Below are 4,715 nucleotides of genomic sequence, written 5' to 3'. Positions count from 1 at the left end.
GGCCAGGCACGGAGCGTTATCTCCCCCGGGTGCTCCCAAGGGCTCTGGGAAATCCGTGCGCTTTTCTCGCGAGGAGCTTCCCCTTGGTGAAAATTGGGTGTTGGAGGACAGCCTGCCAGGTTCGTTACAGCAGCATTCTCAGCGAACGCGTAGTCGGGACTGTTAGAGAAAGAATAGCTGGTGACAGGCCTTGCAAGGAAGCACCGAGCAAATTGTGTGATAGTGCAGCTCTGCGCTAGAGCTTTTCGTGCTGGGGTGTAAGTGCCATACAGAGAGCTAGTGCTGACTGCTGTGCGGCTGGCTGTGGTGATCGTGTCTGGTTTTGCACCTGAAAGTTCACTGCTGTGTTTCAGTTCCTTTTGTAAAATTCTTCTAATATAAGGAGATTATTAGGACCTATTCTGTATAAAAGGAAACCGGATAAAGAAAGCATTGTACTTCATTGCGTGGTGCTGGAGACTGAAGGATTTTCCCCTCTGCAAATAATATCAACCTCCTTTATCAGTAGGAAACAGCTATGGACAAAGGACACAGGAACGCCTACACAGTCCATTAGCTTTTGCCTCTGAAACTCATCACTGAATTGACCCGTATCTCAGGAACAGTCTGGTGTGATGCTCCCAAAATCAGCATCATTTAACAGAGGAAAAACTTTTTACCTTCTTAGCAATGCAGTAGCACGTAGAAGAGCACCTGCCTTGGGATTTAATTATTTGTAAGGATTGTACTCTGCATTGGCAACAGCACAGGATTGCAACATTGCTCTTTTCTATCATGGGATGATTTAGAAAACACATTAGTACTGCTGGCTAGCAGAAACATCATAAGATGCTCAGATGACCCTTTATCTCTACCACCAATCTGTGAGGTTGTTTTCTACCACTCACTTGAATGCTTAGGGTTTTTTTCATGCTGGCCTGTTTTGTATATCTGCTCTAAGAAGAATTTCTGACTTAAATGTCAAACTTACCTTAAAAGAAGCCTGTGTCCTAAACTCAGTCATGTGTTCACGTTTGCGTGCACACACACAAGCCCGGCGTGTTTACCTGAGGAGTAAAACTTCGTAGTCTCAGAAGTATGTTTCTTCACACACGCAAAATAAAAAATCTTACATTGATAGCCAAGTGCTATATTTCTTTGTCATTCTAAGAAACCTTGCTAAGACAGGAGCTCACATTTGCACTTGTTACACATATGGCAAAAACAGATGTCTGTAGTTGCCATTTTAGCCATGGAAAATCAATCATATGGGGCTTTAGCTGGCACCTGTCTGTCTTTCTGGGAGGTTGCTCAGCCTCAGTGCACTTAATACTATTTACACGGTACTTCCTACAATGCTTTTCAGTTGTACTTTAGAAACGTAATTGGGTTAGAACAGTTGCCAACAAAGAACCCTATCAATGCCAAACACCCATGGCAATTGACAGCCACCTCATTGCTATAGGGCCCACTATTGTTTCTAGCAGAATGCTGTAAGTTGCAGGTAAACTTGCCACTGAAATTAACTAATGGTGCATGTTGGGAATGGAAATGACAGATATTTGATAGGAATCTCATTGTGCTGCTTCTTTACACACACACAGTAATTCAGCAGCGCTGCAAAAGCGAAGTATATGGTGTGCAACTACAGTGCCTTCTGTTTTCAGACACTTAACCCTGCAGTCATTTCACATACTTGATTTTCGAGGACTGAAAGCACCTACAATTTCCACTCAGGTGCACCTCTAAGTACAACCTGGCCCTCCCTGAAAAGCGGATTTTAATGTAATTTTGGTGTACAGGAATGGGAGATCATGTAGCACGTGTAGCACTAACCCAAAGAAATGTATTACAGAAAAGGATTTTCCTTCTTTTCATATTGGCCTTTTTATAAAATGCTTTAAGTTTTCTGTTTGCTGCATGCAACAATAGCAGTGACTGACAACCAAGGTAGCATGGCAGACAACTCCTGGGATTGATGTACACCTCAGAAAGAAGTAGTGCATCTTTGCATGTAGACAGCCTCTGATTTATGAAGAACACTGCAATAATATTGCCTGGTTTCTCTTTCCTGGAGTGTCACTAACCCCAGGCAAAATATATGGGGCACAGTTCTGACCTTATTAGGATATGATGCAAAAATAAGTCTGCATGAGCTTTCCTATTGACTTTTTTGTGCACCTTGTGTTCTCATTGGTGGCAGTAAGGACAAACTACTGAGTACAAGAGAGTAACAATAGAGAATCAGGCCTGTAAACATGCTGTGTTTTTTTCTGTCTTCTCCTTTTGCACTCATGCTGATGAACGGAGAGTTATAACCTCATTCCAGATCAAATATTTGTATCCATTGGCATGCCTTACACTAGGCCTCTTCTGTGACCTTTAAGCGTGGCTATAATACAAATAGTAAGCAGTAGTAGTATCAGCAGGATGCTGTTACCTAAGGAGAAATCAAAATGACAAAAGATGTAGCTTGCCTAAAATTTATAGAATTGCAGCTTATTACTTAGCCCACATTGTTTGAGGATTAAACACCCCAAATCAGCTGTTTGTAATTCTGCATTCAGTAGACAAAAATAGAATGTAAGAATGAGGTAAATAGCTAACTAAGCAGAAGACACTGGACATATAGAAACTGGAAGTATAGGAAGACCTATACCTCTGCTGCAAAGGAGGCTGAAACTGGCCTCCTCTCACTGTTAACTAAAACAAGACTGTGGGACAGGCAGTGACCATGTGAACAAAAACGTCTTTTTCTCCCTCTGAAAATAGTCTTCTTTACAGTCATGTAAAGACTTAAACATTTCTACAGTAGCCACTGCCTTTGCAGTAATTTTTAAATCTTTCAGGATGTATTAGAAAATAAAATGTTATCATCCTTTCATTTAAAGTGGATTTTACTTCATTTGACTCAAACACCTTGTTTTTTACATTTCACACTTTGAACAAAATATGATGTTCAAAGATAAGAAAAATGGAGTCCTACTGTGCTACCATTGTAATCCCAAATGAACTGACCCACTGCAGCTGAGGGAACAAGAAAAACAATGTGCATGTTCTATGTCAACAAACAGTTTGCTTGAAGTATTTGCATTTAGGAAAGGTTTTTGTAAAATGCAGGAAGCCTCTAAATCTGCTACTGAATAAAAGGAAGTTTGGGGAAAGAAATTGAAGCTCAAAACCAGTGAAGCACCATGACTCAAGGATGGAGAAAGTTCTTGCTGGCTTCTGTGACTAAGATAAGGTTGCTAGAAGATGCAGCCTGTGCTTAATGCACGTCCTGGCTCATAGAGTTCCACCAGAAGTGCTGTCCAATATCCTCAGCCATTACTTAAAAGAAGATCAGAGAGTAGCCAGAGGAAGTCTGCCTTGCCTTTCAGTTCCACATTGAGTCTGTTTTCCTCAAGACTGTGCAGGGGGTGAGCTACAAAGTACAGGATCTTGGGAAAGGTCCAATCACAGGATGGGTTAATGGATAAATGAGAATAAAATCAGATAAGAAAAGCTTCCAGGAACTTCGTTCAGTGATTAAGAAGGATGTTACTGTTGATAGCGTTAAATGCACACGAAGGTTAAGAAGGTTGAGAAGCCAGGCGTTGTCTAAGATTCATATGTATCATCTCTCACCTGTGCAGAGTCAAGCAGCATTGGTAGTATTAGAAAGGAGGCAGAAAACCCCGGAGTTTGCATTGGTAAGGGGGAGATGTATCTGTTATTCATTCATGACATTACTTCAGGGCCACGCTGATTTGATCTGTTGTAGTAATAGCCCTCATCAGTAAATGAAGCCATGGGTGAATGAGAGCTTCATCTAGAAGAGGAAGCAAGTAGCAGCGCACGAATATCCGCTCAGAAATGCCAGGGGCATTGGAAGCCCTTATAGAACACGAAAAACTCGTCTGTAACAGAAGTACACTGCTGTGAAACGCAGATATTGCCAGAGTTAGCAAGTTCTCTAATACTTTTAAATATCTCTCATAAAAAAATTAATTACATGTAATCTTTCTTATGGGAAGGGAGTTGCTAAGGGGGCAGACCTCCCACTTTTGCACTCCTGCTCCTTGGAAGTGGTTAATGGTAACCCTGAATTCACATGCGTGTTATCCCTGTGCTTTCTGAACTGTCACCCTTTCCCTGCTCCAAACATCAGATTGTCATTTTTTTCTGCTATAATGGGAATGGCTGAATAATTTGAAGTAACATTACAGACTGAGAGAGGGCGTGTTCTGCCTTGCTGGAACTTCATGTTTTCCTTCTGCAGGCTGATAACATCTCCCATTCAACATTAATGAGCTACTCAGTGCGTTTTCTCATTTTCACTCTGGTCCGTCAAGAATAATTTTTCTACAGTAAGGAAAAACGGCAGTTGAATGCGAGGACAAGCAGGATTTTACACACAGCCCGATGGAGAACTGGCTTACATCCAACCCTGAGCGACAGCACGTGGTAGGAGCTGCCCTTCCCAGAACTCTGTTCTCTCTGCCCTTCCCCAGTCGGGAGCTGAGATCTGTGGGGATTTCCTGAGCCGAGTCGGGTGAAACGAAGCTCTAAGACTGGAGAGTTCGCACCGCCGGCAAGCCAAGGTGGGGGAAAGATGCGAGCGGTACGGTGGAGATCACGGACCGAGGAGCTACGTGTTCGTGGCATTGTTGGGGCGCTTCATTTTGCACCGGAGCAATCAAAGAGTAACGGAATAACTCGCAGCACCTGCAGCCGCCGGCACGAGCCTCCCCGCA

At 42.8% G+C, this 4,715-nt stretch overlaps 1 protein-coding gene and 1 long non-coding RNA gene across 6 annotated transcripts in view; one reads left to right on the top strand and one right to left on the bottom strand.

Moving 5' to 3' along the window:
• The first annotated feature begins 31 nt into the window (after positions 1-31).
• YDJC (YdjC chitooligosaccharide deacetylase homolog) overlaps positions 32-4,715 on the top strand; it is a 21,362-nt gene continuing 16,678 nt past the window's right edge. For 4 of the 5 annotated variants that reach the window (XM_010719958.2, XM_010719961.3, XM_031555919.1 and 1 more), the window contains exons 1-2: positions 32-119; positions 4,241-4,562. The gene's annotated coding sequence lies outside the window, so the exon portion shown is untranslated. The remainder of the gene's footprint in view (positions 120-4,240; positions 4,563-4,715) is intronic. The other variant, XM_010719959.3, reaches the window with a different exon arrangement.
• Positions 74-4,715, bottom strand: part of LOC109370298 — a 6,488-nt gene continuing 1,846 nt past the window's right edge. The window contains exons 2-3 of the long non-coding RNA XR_004161547.1: positions 971-1,046; positions 74-159 (exon numbers count right to left, since the gene is read on the bottom strand). This is a non-coding gene — a long non-coding RNA (uncharacterized LOC109370298). The remainder of the gene's footprint in view (positions 160-970; positions 1,047-4,715) is intronic.

This window comes from Meleagris gallopavo, chromosome 17 (genome assembly GCF_000146605.3).
Source record: "Meleagris gallopavo isolate NT-WF06-2002-E0010 breed Aviagen turkey brand Nicholas breeding stock chromosome 17, Turkey_5.1, whole genome shotgun sequence".
Lineage (NCBI taxonomy): Eukaryota > Metazoa > Chordata > Aves > Galliformes > Phasianidae > Meleagris > Meleagris gallopavo.
This window is presented reverse-complemented; position numbering and strand designations above follow the sequence as displayed.